Consider the following 11,248-nt stretch of genomic DNA (forward strand, 5'->3'; position numbering starts at 1 on the left):
AGAAGCAGGTTGGCACCATGCTGTCTATAAAAACTTCAGTCCTTTGCACATTGCTCTCTCTGTTTTGAATACTCTTCCCCTCTTTGTCTGGCCTGCTCCCACTCAGCTTGTAGGTCCCCCTTTATAGGTCACCTCTTCTGGAACACGTTCCATGCCCCAAACACCCCATCATAGAACTTGTCAGAGGCTAAGGTGATTGAGTTTCACTTTCTTATATTACCCATCAGAGTGCAATCTATATAAGGGCAGAAATGATCTGTTTGCCTTGCTTATCATTGTAGTTCCAGGATCTGGCACTGGTCCTGGAATACTATTCTCTCCCAATGAGCAGTGAATAAATGACAACTCATTGAACTCATCTGAAGCAATTTGTAGAAATGGGATCTAAAGTAGAGTTTGAACATTAAAATAAGGCAAGACCCCAGGATTGTGGCCATTATGAGTGTGTGGCATTTTTAGGAGTCCTTGAGGAGCAGTGTGGTGAATAAAGAATGGCTGAGCATTCTTTGATGCTCCTCCCACAGAGAGAGGACGGTCTGTTTTCTCTCCCTTTGCATCTGGGCTGGCCTGTGTCAGTTTGACCGATAGACTATGGTATGAGCAATACTCTGCACATCTGGACCCGGCATTTGAGAGGACAGGCGGCTTTTACTTTATTCTCATGGAATCTGAGATGCCATGTCACCGAGGCTCTGAGGTCACATGGAGAGGTATGGGCCTGGTCTTGTAGCTGTTCTTGCAGAGATTTCAGGCATATGCGTAAAGGGCTCGGGATATTCTAGGTTTAAGGAACGAGACTATCAGGTATGAGTGATCCCAATAGACTGTAAGTGAGCAGAATTGCTAAGCAGATCCTTACCCAAATTCCTGACCCCAGATTTATGAAATACTTACATAATAAAATGGGTTAGGAGTGGTTTGTTATACAGCAATAGATAACTTGACCATCCAAGGCTTCCCTTGCACTGGCTGTTAGAGATGCAGGGCATGGAAAAGGTTTTCTCAATCCCACCTTGTTCTGTCTGCAGTAGTTGGGGTTTAAGCTGAAACTGGTTGCGGAGAAATGTGCTGAGTCCTGAGTCTCAGCTCAGAGTCCATTTCCCACTGCAACAATTTCCTTCATGGCTGGGTTTCTAGATCAGCCCTCAAAAAGCTACTAAACTCACATACATTTTGAAGAATTACTTTTTAAACTCACACAAACAAATATCAGTATTGGGAGCCTAATCTACAGTGGGGTCTTGACTTACGAGTGTCCCAACTAACGAGTTTTTTGAGATACGAGCCGTCTCTCGGCCGATTTTTTGCTTTGAGTTGCGAGCTAAAATTCGGGTTACGAGCCAGCTTCAGATACCCCACCGCTAGTTGGTGCAGCGAACGTCACAGTGAACACCACAACATCACTCGTTCACTTCATGATTTGACATATGAGTAATTTGAGTTACGAGCTCCATCACAGAACGAATTAGACTCGTAAGTCAAGGCCCCACTGTATTTGGAAACTTGGAATTAACTGGATTGAAAGAGCTTCCTACCTGTTAAGAAGAGTAAAATAGTGTATTCAGGGCTCTGACTTAAATGCAAGCCTGCAAAAAGACATTGACAATCGAAGTGGTTGTGTGGGGAGGAGTGGTTGAGGTTACAGATACCTGTGCCTGCAACTTATTTTATTCCACCCCAGATTCTGCGAGCAATCGACCCCCTGGGCATAGTGAATCTACTGGCTCAAGGAATCTTTATCAGTTGGCCTTTTGCTCAGGTTTACTAGGATTCTGAGGTACCAATTCCTAGTTACTTATGGCTTGTTTTCCTTTACCAAGTCATTCATTACCTGTCAGGTAGTTCCCAGAGGTCAAACCTGTGACACCTGCTGCCACACACCTCTTACTTGGCCTGGGCTCTGTACGTCCCCTGATACACAGGGCTCTGGAGATTGGCGATTTCTTGCCTTACCTCTACTTACAACAACATCCTACGCTTTGGACTTTCCCTCTCTTGTCCTTTATTTCCCTTTCCAGTCACTGCCACCAGCACCCCATCCCTCCAAAAGGGTAAATCTCTAGGTGGTCCCACTTGATAGTGTGCCTAAGGCTTATGCTCAACTTTGTTCCCAGAATCCCACCTTTTTACAATTATTCAGGAATCTTTCAGTTGTAAGAGGCACACAACCAACTAAATCCCATTTAATCTGAAAGAACAAAATGATTGATTTATTTTTGTATCCAGCAGAGGGAATGGGACCGTCCTCTGGGGCAGCTGGATCATGGGAGTGACTTATAGGATTATCTCCTGATCTCTGACATCTGCTTCCCTCACTCCTTTTTGCTGTGAATGTCAGGGAACAAAGCTGCCAGAGTTCAGGGTTTGTATCCGTTCAGTGGGAAACCAGAGAGAAAAGAAGGGTTTTCTTTCCCAGCACATGTCACTTGTCCAGACTGGAGTGGTCATTGTAGGGCACAGATGATGGCTCTCTCAGCCCGGCCTGTCTGCCCAGCCCTGTGACCAGGTCTGTTACCAAGTAGGGGCTGGACATGAGCAAGACCTCAAATGCAATGGGTGTGAGCTAAGGAGATGCCCCAAGTTGTATCTGCAACTCTTCTCTGATTCTCTGTGTCAAATGGGATTATCCAACTGGGAGTGATAGAGGAATGAACGTGGAAGATCAGGAAGAGAGCAAGGCAGTTTACTCACCTGAAGACATGCCTGAGATCAGGGAAATGGAGCAAAGAGGAAGAACAATGTGGGCTCTGCTCAGCCTCTCTTGACTATATGACCATTTCTGAGATTTGTTTAGAATGAAACAGCAAAAATATGCATTTGAGGACCGGACAAACTTGAGCTTGACCTGTTTGTTGCTGATATTAGAACAGTTATTTCCTACAGGAAATTTTGTGGTATCTGAATTGGGTTCATTTACTTACATTGTGCCCCAAGGATAATAGCTGTTAGCAGATTCAGGAAGGAGTCCTGAAATAGGGTGTGAATGATGATGATTGTGTTTTCTTTTTTTTCTGCCAAAAGTAGCTAAAGAGATGAGAAGGTGACTTAAAATAACTGTGTGAAATGATGAAGAGAAGGCAAACATTCTCTTTTTATAAGAAGGAAATTAATATTTTTAAATGGATAGCCTAATTGCCTAATTTAAGAATATCCTTTTTTAACTAAGAAAATAAAGTGAACATGTTTAAACAAATTAGGAGTTGAGAAGCTGCAAAAAAAAAGGTTTTAAAAGGCCTAAACAAGGATATTGCATTTTAGAGTGAATTAGAATACTTCTCTCTACTTTGTTGCTAAATTTGCTTATCACATTACTAAATTGGTTGTCTAGAATACCTTGCCACTCTATTGGCTAAAGCTTAAACATCTTTATAGGTCTTCACTGGTAAGATGATTATTTTGGAATTCATTTATTGAATCATGAAATAGTGCTTTCTTTGCACATATTAAGACAAACTATTTAAATATTTTGTACATATTAGGACAAATCTTGCTTTCTCACAGATTATCCTAAAATTCTAAAATTGAAGTGTCTTTTCCATTTTCTATCTTAATTTTTATTTTAAATCAGGTAAACAAAAGTTTGACATAAGAGAATATTCTTTCTTTTTATTTCATTTAAAAATTATTCTTGTTTTTCAGTTACAGTTGACATACATTATTATATTAGTTTTGGTGTATACCCCAGTGATTAGACATTACATTATTTACTCAATGATCTGCCAAAAGTAGCTAAAGAGATGAGAAGGTGACTTCTCATTCCAATAAATCTCACATCCATTTGACACCATACCTAGTCATTAAAATATTATTGACTATATTCCCTATGCTGTACATCCACAGGACAATTTGGTAACAACCAATTGGTATTTCTGAATCCCTTCACCTTTTTCACCCATACTCCCAACTTCCCTCCCACCTGGCAACCATCAAAAGGTTCTCTATATCTATAAAGTCTATTTCTGTTCTGCTTATTCATTTATTTTTTTTATACTCAATTGTTGGTAGATATGTATTTATTGCCACATTGTTGTTCATATTTTTAATCTTTTTCTTCTTCTTTTTAAAAAAGACTCTTTAATGTTTCATATAGTACTGGTTTGGTGGTGATGAAACCCTTTAGCTTTTTCTTGCCTGGAAACTCTTTATCTGTTCTTCAATTCTGAAAGATATTGATTTTAGAGAGAGGAAGAGGGAGAGGGAGAGAGAAACATCGATCAATTGCCTCCTGTACATGCCCCAACCCAGGATCAAACCCACAACCTAGGTATGTGTCCTGACTGGGAATCAAGCCTGAAACCTTTTGATGCACAGGATGACGCTTCAACCAACGGAACCACCCGGCCAGGGCTACTAGTAGTTTTGATGTGGTTGTGAGAGAAGGTGAGCACTGCATTTACCGATGCCATTATCTTGCCGGAAAGTTGAGAATATTCCTTTCTTGGAAATGTTTTTGTCTTCACAGAAGGCAATGGCACTGTAGTTGGATGTTTTCACAAAGCCTGGCTTAGTGTTTATTGAGACTCCTGTATTCATAACAAATTGACTTTGCAGAGAAGTTGAATTTCAAATATGGCATTCCAGTGAGTGCACACATCCAGGTTAGATCACGTGTCTGAGCTTAGTGTTCAGAAAACACGGACTTCACACTCAGGCAGCAAGAGTGGTGCAGATTTTACCAATTTTCCCATTTTCACTTGAAAAGCTTAGTTCAATTTGGCTGGAATGGAAAAACTGTCACACAGTGAAAAGTGACTTAAAGAACACCAGGAGCATGCTGAAAATAGGCACAACAGTCAGTACCTGAGCCACATCTAGAATTCAGTTTATTTAAATGCAGAGTGGGCATGAGAAAAATCATTCTAAACAGCAATTGTCAATGAGGGAGACACTCACAAATTAGTCAGTCTGAAGGAGGCACGGGTTGAAAGGTAATTTAAAGTACCCGTGAGTGTTCTGGGTGGTTTGGACATCTTAGAAACAGGCTCATGGAAACTGGTGATGAAAGGCAATAAAAAGGCAAAGTATTTGAGCTGCTCTGGAGGAGCCTCTTAGGCTGTCAACAAGCAGGTGAGGTCTAGCTGTCGCGATGCAAAGCCACCTCATGAAACAGGTAGATAGAGAAGCAGCAAGCCCCAAGAGGGCCCAGGGGAGCATTTGTCCTCCTTCAGCCTTCATTCTCCCCCTTTTGACTACGGAAAAGAGTGTAATAGGTCAAATAGGACCCCATCCCCCTTCATGTCCAGCCAGAGCTTCAGAATGTGATCTTTATTTAGAAATATGATCTTTGCAGATCTAATTAGGTAAGGATTTCAAGATGAAATCATCCTAGATTTAAGGTGAGCCCTAAATCCAATGACTGGTATCTTTATCAGAAGAGGAGAGGGCACAGACACAGGGAAGAAGGCCATGTGAAGACAAGGACAAAGATTGGATTCATGCTTTCACATGAAGCTGGAAGAGACAAGGAAGGACCCTCCCTTGGAGCCTTCAGAGCAAGTGTGGCCCTGGCCTCCAGAAGTGGGAGAGAATAATTTCTCTTGGTGTAAGCCACTACGTTTTTAGTAATTTGTTACAACAGTCTTAGGAGTCTGATACAAAGAGGGAGCAACACTGAGGAACTGTCAGACAATAGTGAATCCTCATTAGAACCCTGCGCCTGACTACATATGGATAGACTTTCTTAGTCATTGAAAACCCCTCATTGTTTTTTTTGTTTTGTTTTCAAATATGTTTTATTGACTTTTAGAGAGAGAGAGGAAGGGAGAGGGAAAGAAAGATAGAAACATCAATGATCAGAGAGAAACATCAATTAGCTGCCTCCTGCACACCTCTACTGGGGACCGAACCCACAACCCGGGCATGTTTCCTGACCGGGGATCGAACCAGTGATGTTCAGCCATTGAGCTACACTGGCAGGGCAAAACCCTTCGTTGTTAATACAGAAGGACCAAGAGCAGATAACCGCAGCATGGGTGGGGTGAAAATCTCATTACATGCAGCCACATTTTTTTCAAATTACACATATATGGGGAGTGGTAGGTATATGGGAACACTTTAATATATACATTGCGAATCAATTTTCTAGCTGGGCTCTGACCCACAGATAAATTTTGGTGGAGATTTAAAAAATCTGATATATGTCTGATGGCTTGAGTGTTGAGCGGATGAGAAATCTGGCATTGGGAGCATCACTACATAAACCTGGTGCAGCAGGAACATTTAACAGCAGCTAGAGGTTCTTATGGGTGGGCAGCTTTGAAAGTAAGATGAAGGAACCCAATGTGAGTTTTGAATGTCTAACAAAATGCCTGAAATGGGACAAATATGACAGGTGCTTGATAAATGTAAATGCCTATCTCTCTCCCTTTCCCATGTTGCTAAGCATGAATCTGCAGTACAGAATTATGTAATTCATGTATGAAGTCCTTTTGGAACTCTCTGCTGTCTGACTCACGATCAGAGCAGGTCATAGCTAAATGAGCCAAACCCAAACAGAAATTTTAATTTTTACTTGTCTTCCTCTCTCAATTAAAGGGCCCAAATACACATTTCATGGCAACTATATTAACTTCTCTTATCTGCTTCTGGTTTCCTCTACCCCCAAAAACTTTGTCATCCATGCTATCCAATCCCCATCATCTCAGTTCTAAAGCCAAGTCTTGTCTGTGCCATCTGTGGCCACAACATGTTCCGATACTTTCAATACCTCAGAGGTAGTCAGGCCTCCGGAAGTATAGTGCTTTCTTTTGCACTATTTTCTGAAGAAATTGAACATGGGGGAAATTTCATCCTTTCTCTCTTTGAGGAAGAGGAAAGGGAGAAGAAAATGACCAGGCAAATGAGGTCAGGGAAAGACTGTGAACCTCTTCACGCTGAAGCATTTTATTCCATTATGTACAATCTAATAAAATGATCTATACTTGACATTCCCGAGTAGCACATTTCTCTTACACTCTCAGGCCATTTCAATTAATATAGAGTCTTCATTTTCAACCTTTTAGCCAAAATTACCTGATGCTGTGTGGCAGGTGCTAAGAAATGAAAAACTCACCTAGAGAAGTAGCACCAAGACAGAAATAGATCTGTCTTGCTACATTTCCCTCTGCCCTCAGATACCATTGTTCTTGCTAAACCTAATCCACTCCTACTGATCCATTAAGGCCCCTTTCATATTGTACTTCTGCTGTGAACTCTCTTCTGTCTCCCCCAGAGATAATGTCTATCATTGTGACCTCACCTTAGTTATCACACAGTTATTTCTGTGCAAACACTTTGTAAATTGTTGCTGTATCTCTCTCTCCACAAAACTATTGGCCCATAGGTGAGGACCTTTATCCTTTCACTCAAGCACATACCTAGTAGGTATTGTCTAAATGCTGAATATAGTTATAATATTTCTATACTCAGTTTGTCTATACTTTTCCATGTACTTCCAACTGTTTATAATGAAGGCACTCGGACCTCTCTGATTCCAATAAGGGTAATATCTTACCTCACTGATTGTAGGTTTTGTCTTCAGTAGGTTTTAACATGTGGCCTTTGGAGAAAGTGTCCTTTGGGTGGTTGTTTCATTTCATGGTCCAAACGACCAGACCGTCATCATTTTAGTAGGGAAATTGAGTATCTGCCAGTGGCTTCTCCTCAGGAGACAAGAGAGGCTCAGAGGGGCTGAGGAGACTGTAGGGAGCACAGATTCAATAAGAGACCATGACAACAACCTCAAATGTGGCTGTTAGAAAAAACCAACAGCCTTTGGTCCCTTTCCACCTAACCCTCTGCCTTTTTCTTCTCAAGGACTGCTCACGTTTAGACTGAGACCAGTCATTTTTGGACCAAGAGCTTTTGATCGGCCTTCCAGGGCTCTGTTTCACCCCAAAGGCTGACCTTGTGAGAAGCACATGATGAAAACTGGTTATCTCCTCCCATGGGCGCAGGAGGCCGTCCTGAAGGGGAGTGACAGGAGCTGACCAAATGAAACACAGTCAAGTGAGAACCGTACAGAAGAACATCCAGCATATTTCCAGCTAGAATGCTCGCTGTTAATACACACAGCATGGATAACACAACCTTATACTGGAAAATTTGTAAGTTTGCTCAAACTATTATGCTCTTGAAAAAATCCTAAGTTGCCCTCCACTCTGTTATTTCCTTGGAGGAAGGCTACCCAATGACATATACAATTGAGTGGTTGGAAGTCCTGGCCTTTGAGGGACACACCCCAACCATTGCCACAGCAGCTGGTGTCCAGATGTGTTCTCTCACCTAAAATGATAACAATGGGTTGTTTTAAGTTTTGATGTCCTCCGGATGGCAGAATAACATAATAATGATAGCAATTATTGCTTCTGTGCACAGCAAGAATCTCCACAAGTTAAAAGGACTTGAAAAGCGAAATTTAGTTGAAGCTGAAGTTGCAGGAAGAAAAATTAAATGCAATACCATTTGCCTCCCTTTTAATCCTCCTCTGGAGGGAACAGAGAGGCCAGCATTTCAGGCCAAACCTTTTTGTATCAACAGTAGTTACACAAAAAGAACATCAAATCACTTCTCTTCTTTCCCTTAAGCCAAAAATCAGGGTGAAACTGTTGTGGATATTTTATCCCTTCAGAGAAGCAGACTCTCTGTTGCCTACGAAGCACCTTTGGAATCTATAGCTTTGCAAGAGAGATTAGATTAAAGGGAAACATTATTATCTGGCTTTACAGAGACTTTCAGCTTTACTTCAAGTCCTGTGGTTTTTGTTGTGTGTTTTTCTAAAAAATGTAAACAGAAAGGGCAGAAAAGTAGATATTTAGAAGGTCAAATGCATCGCTAAAGGCAGCATATGTGAACTTTCAGTCTGGGTTGCACATCTACCTCGGGATCTGCTGTTAGTATGCGGTATAGCAGGTAGGATAGGCATCGAGCAGGCGTTCTGGAGCTGATATCATGATATGAAATACAATGGGGCATGTTGTGGAGGAAGCTATTCTAGTCTGAGAGGCTATAAAAAGCTTCCCCATGAAATAATATGTGAGAAGAGATCTGAATGATGAGTAGGAGTTAATGTTTCAAGTGAGGAAACAAAATGTGTGAAGTATCTAGGCAGAGAAACGGAAAGAAAACCTATTTGGATAGAATGCATAGAGTGAGAAGAGAGGGCAGTTTGAGAGATACGCAGACCCCAAGGGACTCAGAGACATCCTAAGTGCTTTGGACTTTATTCAGTAGTAATAGAAAATGACGGAAGAGAAAAAACCATCAGTTTACATTTTGAAAAGATCACCCCAACTTAGTAATTGATGCTAAAAGATTGGGTAAAATGTTGTTGGGCATCAGAATATTAGCATGGTGCCCAATTAAAAAGGGAAAAAGTGCACAGTTACAATGAAGAAAGCAGAGAGCTATCAGTCAGCATCCCAACTAAGTGTTAAAATTTAGCATATCAGTTAATGAGGAAATAAGCCAACACATTGAGAAAGTGTAACATTCTACAATGCAACTATCTGGAACTTAACAAAAAGTCAATGTCATTAAAAAAAATGACTGGGGACAATTCTCAACTAAGATGTAAAAGAGATAACAATGGAATGCAGTGGGTTAACCCAGATGGAACCCTGATTGAAGATAAAGGGATCAACCATAGAAGACATTCTTGAGACAATTGGGGAATTGGGAATATGGACTGGATATTACAGGATATCATGGAATTACTGTTAATTTTCTTAGCTAGGTATTGTGGTCACCATATACAGGACAATCTTCATATTCTTAAGACACATATACTAAAGTCATAGGAATGAAGTGTCATATTTTGTACAACTTACTTTCAAATAGAATAGATAAAAATGTGACTATTTTTATATTCATAAAAGTACCTAAAAGAATGAAATAAAGTAAATGTACCGATACAATATTAACGATTGCAGAATATAAGTGGAGAGTACATGCTGTTTGTCGTTCATTGTAAAACTTTTTTTGAAGGTTTTCATAATTAGAGGTTAGCAATATGGAAGGTTAAATATTATGGGATAGAGAAGAATAAAGAAAGAGAATTTGGCACAGTGAGGAGATTGTTGCAATAGTTCAGGTAAGACCTGAAGCATAAACTAAGGGGTTGGTGAAGAAGATAATTTGACAAATTAGATTATTAGTTCAGTAAGAGAATGGATTCAACAGGATGGAGTAGAGATGATAGTTTGGAATAGTGCTTGGAACCTACTAGGCACTCAGTTGTCTAAACGCATAAAAAAATGAACGTGTAAATGGGATTAAAGAAGAGGGAGGAAAAAAGATGCCTTCCAGATTTTTTCCTTAGCAGCTGCATGCATAACATGACCATTAATTAAAAAACAAGAGAAGGAAAAACATATTTTGGAAGAAAGGAAAATGATAGGAGCAGTTCGAACTTGAAGTTTCTTACAGATCATCAAAGTGGAGGCATCAGGTTGACAGTTACATAGCGAGCTCGGAAGCAAGTGATTTCAGAATTATTGACCAATGAACTAATTGAAGTAAAACAATCTCCCAGAAAGAGTTTTATAGAGTGAAAGCTAAAGGAATAAAGGTCAAAGATACAGCCGGAGGCACTCTAACATTTGTGTGGGCAGAGATGGGCAGCTAGCCAAAACCACTGACACTGAGTGACCTGAGAAGCCGAAGAAAAGCTAAGAGAGAATGGCAACAAGGAAGTCCGGGGAGAGTACTTGAAGGGGGAAGTACTGGAACAGTGTCAGAAGCGATGAAAAGGTCAGGGGAGATGGGATTGGAAAGTGAACACATAGACTAGACTTGGATTGTTGGCGTGAGAGAACAAGTTTGGAAGAGTGATGATGATAGACATTAGACCACCTTGGGCTGTGAAGTTGAGGACCTGAGAAGAGTGCAGCTAACTCCTCTGAGAAACTGGACTACAAGAGGAAAGACATAGACTAGGAGTTGGAGGGAGTTATAGAGAACGGTGTTGTTGTTTTTTTTAAGGTAGAAGACATTTGAGCATATAAAATGCAAATTGGAAAGACAAGTTGTGAGGCAATATTGCAGTTATGGAGGAGCAAGGGGTTATGGATGATGCAAGGTCTCTGAGAAGCCTGGGATGGCGGGCTCCAGAGCAGAGACATGGATTATTGGTGAAACGAAGGGCATTGATGGCAAGATTTCCAAGGTTCTTTCCAGCTCTAACCAGTTATGTTTTGGGGTGTCTAGAGGAAGGGGAAAGACTTGGAGGGTGGATCCTGTTAGTGTAGACAGGCAACAGGACACCATCAAA

The sequence above is a fragment of the Myotis yumanensis genome, unplaced genomic scaffold (genome assembly GCF_028538775.1).
Source record: "Myotis yumanensis isolate MYYU_CA2020_CCGP unplaced genomic scaffold, mMyoYum1.0.hap1 SCAF_4, whole genome shotgun sequence".
Lineage (NCBI taxonomy): Eukaryota > Metazoa > Chordata > Mammalia > Chiroptera > Vespertilionidae > Myotis > Myotis yumanensis.